Here is a 15,813-nt window from a genome sequence, read left to right as displayed (position 1 = left end):
CTTCCTTCCTTCCTTCCTTCCTTCCTTCCTTCCTTCCTTCCTTCCTTTCTTTCTTTCTTTCTTTTTCTTTCTTTCTTTCTTTTTGTCTAGACAATGGGGTTAAGTGACACACAGCTAGTAAGTGTTATGTGTCTGAGGCCAGATTTGAACTCAGGTCCTCCTGAATCCAGGGCCAGTGCTCTATCCACTGTGCCTCCTAGCTGCCCCCAAAAACACAATTCTCACATTACCTTTTTTTTTTTTTGTGAGGCAATTGGGGTTAAATGACTTGCCCACAGTCACATAGCTAGAAAGCATTATGTGTCTGAGGCCAGATTTGAACTTAGGTCCTCCTCACTCCAGGGCCGGTGCTCTATCCATTGCACCACCTAGCTGTCCCTCTAGGCCTTTCTGTTGGCTGTCCCCCATGCCTGGAATGCTTTTCTTTCTCACCTCTATTTCATAGTTTCTTTGGCCTCCTTCAGATCTCAGCTTAAATTCCACCTCCTGCAGGATGCCTCTCCCTCTTCCCTCCTCTCCCACTGCTAGTGCCTTCCCTGGTATATATCAGTTTTTGCATATAGTCTCCTCCATTAGAATGTGAGTTCCTTGAAGGCAGAGACCATGTTTTTGTTTTTCCCTATGACACTAGGGATTAGCATAGTGTCTGGCACATTATAAATGTTTGTTGACTGACTGACTGACTGCTGCACACCCATCTTTTTGCTTTTTCCTGATTGATAAATGCACTGCATATAATATGGTTAATATGGAAATACGTTTTGGATGACTTCACATGTAAAAGTATTACATTGCTCGTCTTCTCAATGGGTGAGGAGAGGGAGGTAGAGAATTTGGAATATAAAATTAAAAAAAAGAATGTTAAAAAAGAAGAAAAAAGACAAAAGTGACCCGTGGTCTCAGAAGATCAAACAAACATTAAACAGTTTGCTATGATACTTTAAAAAACATAATTATACTTCACATTGGCTGGCAGATAGAAAGTGCTTAATAAATGCCTGTAGTTGAATGCCTTTTTGCCAAATCGATGGACATGGAAACCATTAGGCATCTTGGAAAGCCATGTAAGAAAACTGGCTTTAAATTATCAGACTATCTAATTCTCTGGGAGGTACTTAGCATAAGAAACTAGTACAACATTATAGAGGGAAAATACCAGTTATAAAGACAGTTGTCTTTCTGAGATGCTGCGTTGAGATGCTGTACAATGTGCATGCCCCCAACTAGTCCATATCCTTTTTTTCTCTGTCCTTAAGCCCACACCTCCTACACTTCCAGGAGCTGACATAGCCTCCTACTTCACTGAGATGATCTGGGAATCTGAAGGGTGGCATCTCTTAGAGCTACTCCTCAAAACAACATTACAATTTGCTGGCTTATATGCCTGTAACCTCAAAGTCCTCAGACTCCTCCTTCTCCCTCATTTCTTACAGCCAGTCAGTTACCCCACTATCAATTCTTACTCTTTACCATCTTTCAAATTTGTCCTCTCTTCTTTCATTTCTCAACAACCTCTTGAATATGGGCCTCATTACCACTTGCCTGGAAAATACGACCATAAGGGTGAGTGACCAGAGCTGAAAGGGACTTTGGCAATCTAGTCCAACCAGCTCATTTTACAAATGAGGAAACTGAGGTTGAAGGAGATATATAGTAAACATTAAAGGCAAAATTTGAACCTAGGACCTGTGAGCCCAGGGCCAGTGCAGTTTCTACTATACAACCCTCCCTTTCATAGTCTCATTACCAGTTATCCTGGTTATATTATCCCCCGCCTCATCTAATTTATCTCGTATATCATTGCCAGAATAATCTTCTTTATATATAGGTCTGGTCATGCCATTCCCTTGATTATATTTCATCAATGTCACCCTATTGCCTTCAGAGTAAAGGTGAAATTCCTTTGCCTAGCATTCATGTACTCCATATGTTAGCCAAAATTAACTGTTTTCTGTACCTTGAACATGCACTATATAGGTTTTCATGCCACCATTCCTCTGCTCATACTTTTTCTTAAGCCTGGAATATCCTTCCTCCCCTCTTTACCAAGTCTTGAAAGCCCAACCAAGGGATGCCCTTTCCAGGAATACTTCTCTGGTCCCAAGTTGATAAAAAAATGTCTCCCTCAAATTTGTATAGCGCTTTTTTTGGGTAATTTGAATACACTTATCATAATGTAGATTACAGCTATGTGTGTTAGTATTCCCCTACTAGAATGTAAATCCTTTGAAAGCAGGTAGTATCTTATCTCAGCCTTGTATCTTTTCCATAGCCTGTAACAGTATTCTGTAAGTGGTAAATAGTAAATGTCTACTACTGTAGTGTAGCACTAATTCCACACACTTCTACACAAGTCTGTTTTAGCAACTTTCTAATAACATCTTCTCATCTGTATTGTCTCTACCTCACCTGAATCATCCTTTATAAACTACCTGACTGATCTTCCTTATGCATGGATTTGGTCTTGTATGTCACTATTTTGCTTGGCTATTTCTTGCTTACCAACTAATATTCAAGCTTTTTCTCCTGACCTTCAAAGCCCTCCATATTTTTTCTAGAGTGACCTCATACTATTATTCTCCTCCACATAATCACTGTTTAGCTAAAATGGACTTCTTTCTGTCCTCATGCTCTCTGCTCTCCTGACATTACCTATGCTCATCTGTTTTCTATGACTGGAATGTCCTCCCCCTTCTTCTTCATCTGTTGAATTTCTATCATATTTAAAGCTGAACTAAATGCCATGTCCTTCAGGAAATTTCCCTGTATTCTCCTACACCTAGTGGAGAATGATATTTCCATGCCACAGACCTCATCTAGTACCTTATGCTTCTCTAAGGAGTTTGTCAAATCAGTTTTATCATAATTATTTGTGTCTTTGCCATAATCTATTATACTGTAAACTCTGTAAGACCTTCGTACCTAAATGTAACTCTCTCAGTGCCTAGTAGAGTACTCAGGACACAATAAAAAATTTAATAAATGCTGATTGAATTGACTTGATGGTTTTGAAGTAGTCATTCATTTATTCAGCAAGGGTTTATCAAGTGCCTACTCTATACAAGGCATTGTGTTAGGAACTGCTAGTTCTTAGAGACAAGGGGGATGATTTAGGTGATTCTATGACATTTTTTATTTTATTCTATAAAGGTACAAAGAAGTATGTCAACAAACACAAAACTTGTACAGATTAGAAGTCATGGAATAAATCTTAGTGAAGCTGGACTAGAAAATCATATCATCTCATAGGAAAGGAAGGATAGGTAGATATGTTACAGGAGTCAGAATGCAATCAACCTCCAATCTAAAATTCCCCCTCCCCCAAACTGGGACAATGGAATCTGGCATTCAATCTCCTGCACAGTTGGCTTCATATGACTTGTTCTAATGACTTGTTCAATGTGCCTGATGAAAGTTATTGGGACTTTATTTTAAAAAAAAAAGATCTTAGGCTCCTAGAATGAAAAAGAAACTTGATTGAGAGATCAGCTGATTCAGCTCCCTATTCTAGGAAGATCTAAATGATTTTAGACAGATGAGTCTATTCTCTTCTTGAAGATCTGGGCTGGGGGGAAGGAGTGGGGTGGAAATACTATCACCTTTTTCAGCTGTCCATATCACTGGGTTATTCTGATGATTCAAATGTTCCTCTCCATGGTCAACTAAATTCCTTTCTATTTTAGTTTAAATGTTTTTCTTCTTGTTTAGTCCTCTGCACATATGTCAACAACAACAACAACAACAACAACAACACAACAACACATAATAGTAACAAAGGAAATAGAGAAACCCAGAAAAATTTCACATTCATACAGAGTTTTAAGGATGACAAAGCACTTTGCTCATAAGAACCCTATTCAGGCTGTCATTGTAGCGTGTGTGTGTGTGTGGGGGGGGAGGTAATGTGGTTTTTTTGGGGGGGGAGTTTAATCAATATTTCTCCCAACCACTTAATACAATTATCAAAGGGCCAAGTAACAGGGTGCTGATGAAATCATGGAATGTAAAAGACAGATATTAAAGACAACCAAATGGTAAGGTCTTAGACAAAGTATGAAGAAATGTTTCTGTTTTGTTGACTCTTTATGAAATGTGAAGTTCTTCAATCAAACTTGATGGCTATGGGCTACAAATCAGCAATGCCCTTAGGGCTTTTAAAAAGCAGGATATACTTTCTTTGGCAGGGGCTTTTAACTTTTTTATATTTTGGACATCTTTGGCAGTTTGGCCAAAGAACCCTTCTTAGAATAATGTCTAAATGCATAAAATAAAATAAATAGGATTACAGAGGAAACCAATTATATTGAAATATAGTTATCAACAAATTAATATAAAGTTATCAAAATATTTTAAAAGTCCACAGATCCCAGATTAAGATCCGATGCTCTAAGGAATCAGTTGAGCCAGGAGATAGCTCTGAGGAGTATGCGTCGTAGTCATGGAGCATTCAGCAATGATGTCTTGGAGTGTGCCCGCTCACCCAGTAGGATAGAATATGCCCAGCAGAGAGTGAGTCAATAGAGAGTTAGTCCTGGCAGTCCAGGGTTGAGCTGTGGAAAAGAGCAGGCCCGCAGGGACCAATTAATTGACCTGCTCAGCGAGATGTCGCACTAAGGGGAAGCACCATGAGGACACCATGAACAGGCCAGAGTATATCAGAGCCGTGTAGGATCTCAGCTGGGAGTTACCTTGGCAACATTCCTTTGTAAGTATGTGTCTTTCTCCTAGCACACTCTCTTTATGTCCCCACTCTTCCCACTGATGCTGTGCATATCTGTGGTAGAGTGCATGCAGGTTTTGTTACTATTGTTCAGACCTTGACATTTGAATAAATGTCTTTGTTTTGAGTTAATTCTATTATTATTATTATTATTATTATTAGTAGTAGTAGTAGTAGTAGTAGTAGTAGTAGTAGTAGTAGTAGTAGTAGTAGTGGTGGTGGTGGTGGTAGTAGTAGTAAACTAAAGCTTTAAGAGTATGGACCTACAGCACACCTTGAACCTGGGTAGATTTCCCTTGAGAGATTCAACCTATTACTTTGAGCTGGGGTAGCCAAGAGGGAATACCACATTATCAACATATTACAGATGAGAAAATTAAAGTTTCAGAGAGAGAGAGAATGAGACGTGCTTTGCTCAAAGTCCCACAGTTATTAGGCATCAGAGTTAGGATTTGAACTCAGGATTCCCTACTATAGAACCAAGATTCTTTCCACTTCACCAGGTTGTCCCTCTCTAACAAATGATTAACATATAGCATTAAAATCTGATATATCCTTGATGACTATAACCAAATTAATGACTTTAGTCAGTGATGAGCAACTTGCTGCATACTTGTTAAAGACATATATGACAATTAGGGTGGTCATATCCTTACCTTTTCATTTTCTATTTTCAAAATTTGCTGAGATTAATGTATTGTCCAATTATCATCCAGCATGGTAAAAGAACAAAAGTTAAGATTTTTGACTTTTAAAAGATCCTCAATCCTTTTAGCTCTTCTCCTGGCATTTATTTTCCACCCTTCCCCTTGCTCCTTTTTAAATCTGCATCTCTTTTTTCTTGGAGAAATTTTCCTGAGTTTTTCTATATCCGTTTAAAAGTAACATAACCCAAACTAAATCTGATACTCAATTTAAAAAATTATTAGCACCCATTGTTTGCAAAGCAACATTGGACCCTAGGTGAAATATAAAGTTTAGCTAAGACAAAGTTCCTGCCCTCATGGAGCTTACATTTATTCATTATGTCAACATCATTTTAGAGCTGGAAGGAGACTAAGAAATAATTTAGTTCAACTTTCTCATTCCACACATACGAGAAATTATGCCCAGGGAGACAAAATGACTTGACCATGATCATTCGGTGAATCAGTGACAAAGTCAGGACTGGAAATCAGAACTCCTGACTCTTAGGTTCCTGCCATCAAACACATCACTTCACATTTAGAATACATTGCAGTATCATGATTCATCATTTGGCAGGAGGGGCATCCCAGGGGTAGAAGAAACCAACTCCAGTGACAGTTCAACATATTATGAAACATATGCTACTTTTTTTTTAGTAGTTGGAAGCTTTATTTAACACAAATAAAAATGGGCAAAGTATTTTACTCATTTTCTTCACTCCTCAATCTAGCATTTGGATAGGTGATCTCGATGGCTAGGTGAGCTGCTCTCTCAACAATGACTTTCCGATTCTTAGAGGACACATTGTGAGCAATCTCGGCACAGTAAGATTTGTTGCACATCAGAAATACTTCTAGCTCTTTGACATTACGTACCAGAAACTTCCTGAATCCACTTGGTAACGTGTTTTGTCTTCTTATTGCTTGCATAACCAATATTGAGCATCAAGATCTAGCCCTTGAATCGTCTTTGCAACCTGTTGTCAACGCCTCTTGGTTTACGCCAGTTTCTCTTGATCTTGACCTGTCTGTCGGACTGGTGCCAGATGAACTTCTTGGTACTCTTCTTGACGATTTTAGGCTTTAGGAGAGCTCTGAGGGCAAGCACCTCGCTTATAAAACAAAAGCTCGGCCATGAGCACGGGGGCGGGGCGGCTGCAGGGGGGGACCACCGCCCGGGCTCTGCCATTTGTCGCAGATTATCTTCCGCTCGCCAGCCACGGGTCACGCTAGGAGCGTAATGGGTTTCCTCTGCAGCCTCACTCTCCCTCCCGTAGCCAAAGCTGGAAGAGCACTGGGAGCTCTCCAGATGCGATCCGAGGAGGTCCATATGCTACTTTTTTTGTCCTGACTGTGGTGTCATCAATGTATTAGAATGCCGATCACCTGTATCTGATAATCTCGAAAGCTTGAAGCTTTAAGAAGTTAAGTGACTTGCCTAGGGTCCTACAGCCAGTATGTGGCAGAGGAGGAAGGACATGAAGCCAAGTCTCTCTCACTTCAGGGTAGCCCTCTATCCCCCAGTGCCTTTTCTCATTCTAATTACTGTTAAGAAGAAAATAAGTGCAGCTCATCAATTTTTATTATATATACAAAATATACATTTACAAAAAATTATTGGTTATAAAAAATTATTGGTTATGAACTGGTTATGGCCTTTTAATATTCCCTGTCATTTTCAATTCTATTTTATAAAATATGTAAAGAAGAAGATGGCAGTATGGTATATAGGAGGAGAAAAAGCAGCTCCTGGGTTCAAATCCCCTCTCTGATGCTTACTGCTCGAGCATCTTTGGGCAAGTCACTCACTTATCTTCCCTGGACCTCAGGACTTCATCAGTAAAATGAGAAAGCTGGAGAATCTGGCCTCCCAGCTACCTTCCAGATCTCTATCTGCGACTCTCTACTCACTCCGTAGCTCCTTCATCATAGTGTCCATGACCAATTGCCATGCCATAAACCCTTTCTTGAATCCAGCTGCCAGCTTGACATATGAATCTCTAGTCTTCTTTCCCCATCTTCCTCTACCCCACCACCCACTGGCATCCGAGGCAGCTGTCTTTTCAGATACAAGATACAGACAGCAACAAGAGGCAATCCACTCTGCTATCAGCAGGAATGACTTAGCAGTGAGAGGACTCAGCTTCTGGCCGCTAAGTTCTTCTTTTCTTGATCAAAGGGAGGACTTTCCCGACGAATTTTAAACTCCTGTTAGACACTCTCAATCAGGCATAAAAATTCTCCGAGGGTCATCAGATGCCACTGGCTCCAGATAGTTGGCTCTCCCTTCCCCTTCGACCCTGGCGGGGATACAAAAAGCTTTCACAAAGCTTCAAGTCCCATCTTTACATGGCAGTCACATTGCTTTTGTGTGTGTTTGTAGGTTTGGAGAGAGAAGAGGGAGTATTATTCCACTTCCACATCAAACGGGTTTTTGCAAAAGCCATCACTCCTTTAGAGAGGTTGCACTTAGAGCCAAATACAGAGATATGGTGGTGAGGGGCCAACATGGAGAGAGAATTTCTCCCAGGGACAGAGAACTGATTCTTTATCTCAATTCTTAAAATTACACTGGATAACTCGACTAATCCAATTCTAGTTCCAACACAAGCTTCATATAAGTTTGGGACTGCCCTTCCTTGCCTCTCCACCCTCTCTCCTCACTACTTCAATACTGAAAAATTAAAAGAAAATATATTACCTGTGAGGCATTCCCAAGTACAGACACTACACCCTCAACCATTTGCAATCCTCTTCTATTACTGTCCAATAAACATTTGTCATCAAGTTAGTTACTTCTTGGTACTTCTCTCTACCAAAAAAACAAAACTAAAATTCCCTCATGTGCCAAAACAAATTTCAAAGCCCCACCCCTCCTTTCCATCAGTTGTTATGTGCTCAGCAAAAACAAGCTAATTGGATTTACCTAGTCAAAATTTAGTGACTATGTCACTGCCTCCCCCCCAAAGAAATAATATCTTAAATTTCAAAGGTAAAATACAGTGTTACTTTCCTCCTAGTACACAGACAGTGGAGACTTGATTACATATTCACACACAACACACACACACACACACACACACTATCTCTCTCTCTCTCTCCCCCCACACTCTATACACACACCCACACCCACATACATATATACATATATACCCACATGCATATATATATGTATATGTGTGTGTGTATAGATATGTACACACACACATATACATCTTTAAGCAACACCTGGAGTGGTAGTGGGACACGTTGCCAGGAACACTTGGATTTAGAGCCAGGGGAAACTGATTTAAAATTCCAGCTCTGCTGCTTGCTCTTGGAAAACAAAGGACCAACAACACCAACACCAACACTAACAATGGTTGTCTGCTGCTTGCTACCTCTGTGACCACAGGCAAATATTTAATCTTTTGTGGCCTTAATTTTCTGATGTGTAAAATCAGGTGGTTGGATTTAGTTCCTAAGTCAAGTTGTATGGATCCCTTCTGGCTCTAATTCTAAGAAAACTCTGTGTTCCTGAAAAATTTTCTGTAAATCTGATTTTTATAAAACAAAAATTCACAAGGGAGGTGGCTATTTAAATGAAAACTCTGGCAAAACCTTTTAAAAATAAAATGAAGAATTATTTTTCCAAGTGAATAGTCCCTGTCTATTCAATGGATGCAGTGGAAAGAAGGTTGGGCTTGGACTCAGAGGAACTGGTTCACACCCTAGCTCTGCTTCTTGCTACCTCTGTGACATTGGGCATGTCACATCTTTGTTGGCCTCAATTTTCTAATCTGTGCAATGAAGATGTTGGATTATGTTACCTCTGAAGCTCCTTCCAATTCTAAATCTATGATCTTATGATTTTCTATGTCATGGACTATATCTATACTGAGAAAAATGATTATTTCTCTTATATTAATAACTAATTATAGAATTAGGACTAAGGTTTTTTTCCCCCTTTTCCACTTCCTCATTTAGAAATCAGCCCCTGTAGGTTGTTCAGGCAGCCTTTGAAATTCAGGGATTATAATCAGACAGAAAACTCGGATCTATTCAAAAAGTAAAGAAATTTTAGTTTAGGTGAATTGATGGATTCCAGTCCATTGTGTTTTACTTAGACAGATCTGGGTAAAAGTGGATTCCCCCTTTTGTCTAGATTACTCTAGATAGGATGATATGGGTATAAATAAGTCTCTTTGACCAAGACTGAGTGATGAGAGTCACATCCCCCAGAGCCTCATTAGAATAAGCTTACCTTTTATTTTAATATGTATTCTCTCATTACTTGTTAACCAATCAGAGTTGATTACCACCCTCAGGAACACCCAAGGGCATATAAGCATTAAGTGGATTCCATGAGGGATCTCTGCCATTTGAGTGTGTCACTGATCCCTTTGATTAATTATTGCTAGCATGAGTAATAAAATGACTGATTACCTAGAATCTCTGTCTCTTGAACTTTTTATATGACATAATACTATGCTTCTAGGTTTGACTATTACATATTAACTTTTCTTAAAGCCAAATATTCTTGAATGTAAATATGTGCACTGATGTTCAATTGATCAACAAGTATTTGATTAAATATTTTCTGTGTGCCAGGAGCTATGCTAGGCACTGGGGATACAAACACAAAAGTGAGAGTCCTTGTCAAAGAGCTTACATTCCATTGGGGGTGAGGTGGGGTGAATGACAAGTTTACAGATACAGATGTGACCTGTAGCCCAAGGCTCCTCCTATCTCTTTTGGCTTCACTTAAACCCAAATTGATCCTGGAGGCCTGACCATAAAGGGTCACCTTATTTCTTTGGCTCATGCCCCAACCTCAGAATTTTACCCTGGAGAAGTCTCTTAACTAACGTGTAAGCATAGCTTATGTCCATGTTTCTCCAATGTAGGTATTAGTATCCCTAATACCCATACAGGCACTGAAAGACATTATGAGTATAGGGATATGGGGCATCCACAGAAACATACATAAGACACAAAAGACTCACAAAAACCTATAAACAAAAAAAGAAACATAAACTACTGAAACAGCCCATCACACTCATCAGACTCTCTTGAAAGTTAAATAAATTTTTGAAAGACTGCTGAACAAACATATCAGCTATGTATTATTCTTAACTAGTTAGCTCAGCTGATCAGAGCATCATTCGATCTTCACATTGACAAATTACTGCTAATTTCAGGGCCATGGATTGTACTCTGGCCAGATGTTTTGCAAAATGCACACTATTGGACACAAGGGAAACCAGGTATGTAGCAGTAGATGGACCCACATGAATCCGTTTCCGATATTTGAAAAATAATGCAAAAGTTTGCTCTCCTGACCAGAAGTAGCATGACCTTTTAAGGAGGATGCTAACAGACTTCTCAGAAAGTATGCAGTTAACAAAGAAAAAAGATCCCATTTGAACAACTTGGGTGCAAAACATAGCTTTGTTTACCAGACTTCTTTCTGTGGGGGAGACAAATGCATATTCAAGTTCCAAGAATCTTATTCTTTTTTGTCTACATTATAAACAAGTTATGAGATGGTCACCAAAATGGCTGTTCCACAGAGGTTGCAAAGCTGTGATATGGATATCTGTAGTAATCTATAACTATTATTGTACAGGACTGTGCATGCTGTCATCTCTGGTTCTACCTCACTTGCAAATTAGGTTGGTGCCAAAGGTACTTAGAAGCCTTTCTCTCAATACACTTTTCTGGATTTGAGGAGACAAGGTTAAAACCTTCAGGAAACAGTTTTGGGTTTTGGGAATAAATCCCACCCAGCTAGTGTCTCCACTTCTGGAGGGCCCATTAAGAAACATACCTTTCCTGAAGGGCTGTTTGTTAGTAATTAACAAAGAGTAAGAAGATTGGTCCAGAATTAGAGTTATACCTCCTATTTTAGCATCTCCTTTAAAGCAACCAGAAGTAACCCTTGTATATTTTCTGCCTTGATCATTTAATGAATCTTCCAAGAAACCCAACTGCTTCACATTGTGAATGAAGTCAGGACATCTGAACTCTAGACTAGATTTTGCCATTACAGTATCATAAGATCCTAAATTTAGAACTAGAAAGGACTTAAGGCAAGGAATATATGGAGGACATGATGAACCTAAGCCACTGTGAGTTTGGGAGAAACACATTCTCCCCAGATGAAATATCTTCTGAGACCAAGCAAGCATAACAGTGAGGCATTTTACTTCCCTCCTTGTTGGTGTCAACAAGAGCACATGAATGATTTTATTTTAAAAGAAGCCTCCCCAGTCTTAGAGATTTCCTGCTAATACAGGGAATTCTGATAAGACTAACCACAGAGAAATGTTATCTCCCATAGAAATAAATTTGGTCTTTAGTAACTCCTGTGACCCAAAGGCTTCACATTTCCTCATTTCTTTTTCTGCCAAGAAATGGTACTTACTGGCTGTGTACTCTAAGTGATCCTAAAAATATATATAAAAACCAAATCTGCACCCTAATAAATTGATGCTTCTACCAGTCCACGTACTCTTCCTTAGTTCATTAATCTCTTTACCTTTCAATCTGGATACTCACTTTTTGACACCTAGTCTTGTGGACCTCCTGATGAGTTAGATTCCCCATGACTTCTCATGGAACCCAGGCTAGAAAACGCCCATGATAATTCTAATCTCCTTATTTTACAGATGAAGAAACTGAAGTCTAGAAAATTTAAGTGATTTATCCAGGATCATCTGGCTAGTAAGTATCTAACCCAAATCTTCCTGACCCCTAGCCTACCACTCTATCTACGCCACCATATTGTTTCTCTGAGGTTTATTCTCTTCTTCTGGAAAATGATAGAGACAGGCTAGAGTAGACCAACTCTATGTTCCTCCAACCATCTTATGATTCTATGAGTCCCAGAATGCTTCCTAGCTAATTCTGTAGAAGCACTACATCCTTCATGTTTTTTTCCACTGGAGCCTAAAGATACAAATTGTATCCTGCAAGTATTATTTTTCTTTCTGTTTTATAGATACACCAGATTGTGATTATTGTATCCTTTTTTGGGCAGAGGAGGTCCACTTAATGCTTGAGAGGACAGTAGTGATGTTGTGGGAAAACATATGAAGTCTTATACATCTTTGGCAGCCTTGAAAGAAACTGTTAATTCCTGCTTTAAGGGATTATTTAATTTCTGACTTCATATAAATGAAGTGGTTTCTTTGTTTTGTTTTGTCATTTTAGGAGGGGGCGCTAACCAGTTGTTCTGTATGCATGTTGTTGTTGAGTCATTTCACTCGTGTCCAACTTCGTGGTCCAATTTTGGGGTTTTCTTGGCAAAGATGCAGGTGTAGTTTGCCATTTCTTTTTTCAACTCATTTTACAGATGAGAAAGTGAGGCAACAGGGTGACTTGCCCTTAGTCACAGTTAATAACTGTCTGGGGCCAGATTTGAACTCATGAAGATGAGTCTTCCTGGTTCTAAGTCCAGTGCTCTATCCACTGTGCCACCTATGTAGGGGATTAAGTAAAAGAAAAAAAATCATATTGCACAAAGAGAGGTTGGTTGGTGTTTATGATCAGGGCAAATTAGAGTACCTTACTCATATGTCCCTTATGGAGAGTCCTAAGTCAATCAGAAAGGATTTCATGCAGAAAACCAGAAAACAGCATTCCAGTTGGCATTCTGTAGCATTACTTCATCTTCAAGAAGATTCCCTTTAGTTTAAAGATTACTCAAGCTGTGATACTAAGGAGACCTCCAGAAAACTACTGTCTATGCTTCAACAAGTTGTAGCTAGTAGTTTTTCCTCTCTAGTTTTGAGAATGCTAGACAACAGTAGTAGCAAAGTGCCAAATTCTGGTAAGCATCAGAGAGAAAACCTCCCAATCATTCTATTCCAAATACCAGCTTTTCTGCAGGGCTTTGGTAAAAGTGGACTGACAAGAACTCTGGACTAGATGTTGTCTAAAGTTTCTTCTAATTCTAAAATTCTATGATTTTCTAATTCAATCTACCCTTCTCTGATTTCTTCTATTTTTTTTTCTATAAACTTGCTATCACTTGACCTGCTTCCAGCCCACACTCTGAGATGCAACCCTGTAACTGTTCTTGCAGGTACCACAGCCCCAGCATCTCAGACACAATAGCTACTGAAAACCCAGAAAATAAAGTTCTCAACATCAAAGTCCTTGATACTTTCAAATAGTTCAAAATCAGAAACAGACACAATTTTATCTATTGAAACAACATTAAAGAAAATCATTTGCCCCACTACACCCTAAGGACCATGGGACATTTATAATGGTGTGCTGGTAACCATTTAACAATCAACTCTCTGGAAAAAATGTATCTATGGCATACTTTTAAGTTTGATCTGCATTATTAAATTTTTTCTCCATCACTCTAAATTTAGACTATCAACAAAACAATACATCAAGCCCTGATTTCTAGCATTTGCCAATTTCTGAATTGTAAATGCTCAGACTGAAAATTTAATAATCAGTTCTATAAATGCCAATCAGAGCTGGCTACAGCATAGCCCTGGATGTTTCTTGGCTTATAGCTTAAACTTCCTGTCTACCCCATTAGAATGTGAGATCCTTGACAATAGCTATTGTCTTGCTTTTCCATTTGTATCTCCAGTGCTTTGCACAAAGTTTTGCATGGAGTAAGTGCTCTAATACTTTTTCATTGATTGATTCAATCCATTATGTATTCAATTAATGTAATTTTTTTTGTATTTTGTTTTGTTATTATTCTTAGAACAATTCATATATGTATTTTCCCCCTAAACTAGGCTGGAAATTCCTTTTGAGAGCAAAAAGTATTGCTTATCTATCATTGTCATGAATAGCTATCACACTAATGAAATAAATATTTAAGCACAGACATTGCTTAAGAGTGTTAGACAGAAAACTAGTTGTGAAGCAAAGGTTTTCTGTTTTCTGAAGATCCTCTATGTCACAATAGTAGGAGGAAGGCAAAGTTGCTTTTTTTCTAGTAGCTATTTCTATCACTTCCTTGCCTTCTCTTACCCCAGAGGGGTAAACAGAATATTAGGCTTTTTATGAATAAAGTTGAAAAATAAAGGGGAAAGCAGCAAGTTCAAACTGCAAAAGTGAGATATTTTTAAAATGTTACTTTTAGGGTAACATCAGCTGACCTCCTATTTTCATTGGCTGATTAACACATTAAAAACCCTTGACTGTGTTACTAGGTAATAGACTTAACATTGCAGTAATCTCTTTGACGGTTTTCTTTGTTGTTTCAGTCCTGTCTGACTCTTCCAGACCTCATTTAGGGTTTTCTTGGCAAAGATACTGGAGTGGTTTGCCATTTTCATCTCCAGTTCATTTTACAGATGAGGAAACTGAGGAGAAGAGGTTAAGTGACTTATCCAGGGTCACACAGATAGTAGGTATCTGAGGCAGGTCTTCCTAACTTCAGGCCTGGCACTCTATCCATTGTGAATCTTTGAGAGTATACATTTCAAACAAAGTCAAGGAATGCCACTTTATACTGCATGTAGTTCTTGTTCTACAGATAGGTGGCATAGAGAGATGACCTTGGAATCAGGAAGCCCTGGGTTCAAGTCTTGCCACTGGTACATATTGCCTGTGTGAACCTGGGCCAGTAAGTCCCTTAACTTCTCAGTGCGCTAGGAAATTGTCTAAGGCCATAAATTGTAAAGTAGATGTTGATCTGCACCAGTGGAAAGAGTTGTCTCCAGAGAAAATCACAAGTCGGGAGCAAAAAAAAAATACATATGCACATTCACACACACATGTGTACATATGTGTATACACACTTGTATGGTTCTTAGTCAATTGAGTACTGTATCTAGAGTAAGGAAGACCTGTGCTCAAATATTTCCTTAGACACTTAACTAGCCGTGTGACCGTGAACAATAACCTTTTTATATGTTGTGTTCGTGTATAAAACCAAGGGGTTGGATTAGATGGCCTCGTGGGCCCCTTCTACTTCCAACACTATAATCCTCTGATCCTGCTACATATTAAAACCAAATAATATATACCAGCTCTCTTTTCATATGCTCGCATTTGTAATAATTGTTGATTAAATCAATACTTCATTTAAAAGTGTTTTGTCTTCTGAGAATTTCCAAAGTTGGTTTGCCTTCCTTTAGTCTCAGATTTTTCTTTTATGCTTATTAGTGGAACCCATACATAGCCTTTAGGTATGGTTAATTCTAAATTAAGAAGTATTAATTATTGGAAGTGGAGCCTATGTGTATATAGACAAAAACCCTTTGGGTGACACTCAACTTTAATGGAGTCGTAATAGCCATTCATTATTTGCATGGTTTTGTGACATCCCTCCCCAACTCAACCCCTTGTCATTTCCCTAGGCTAGAGAATAGCAGTTTCAATTTGTTCTATTCAGTTAAACTCTCATTTTACTTCTTTTCAGTCCTTAGCAAGTGTATATACATC

General features: G+C 38.8%; 1 protein-coding gene, 1 non-coding gene and 1 pseudogene across 6 annotated transcripts in view; all 3 read right to left on the bottom strand.

Annotated features, from left to right (window-relative positions):
- The window catches only part of SLCO3A1 (solute carrier organic anion transporter family member 3A1), a 375,411-nt gene that overhangs the window by 58,838 nt on the left and 300,760 nt on the right, over nucleotides 1–15,813 (bottom strand). The window lies entirely within an intron of this gene.
- LOC114035446 lies at nucleotides 6,109–6,736 on the bottom strand (annotated as a pseudogene).
- Nucleotides 6,594–6,733, bottom strand: LOC114035857. The gene has a single exon (XR_003568273.1). It is a non-coding gene; the product is annotated as a small nucleolar RNA SNORA7 (small nucleolar RNA).

This window comes from Vombatus ursinus, unplaced genomic scaffold (genome assembly GCF_900497805.2).
Source record: "Vombatus ursinus unplaced genomic scaffold, bare-nosed wombat genome assembly UNPS02009205.1, whole genome shotgun sequence".
Lineage (NCBI taxonomy): Eukaryota > Metazoa > Chordata > Mammalia > Diprotodontia > Vombatidae > Vombatus > Vombatus ursinus.
The sequence above is the reverse complement of the archived record's forward strand: the minus strand, read 5'-3'. Positions and strand labels throughout refer to the sequence as shown.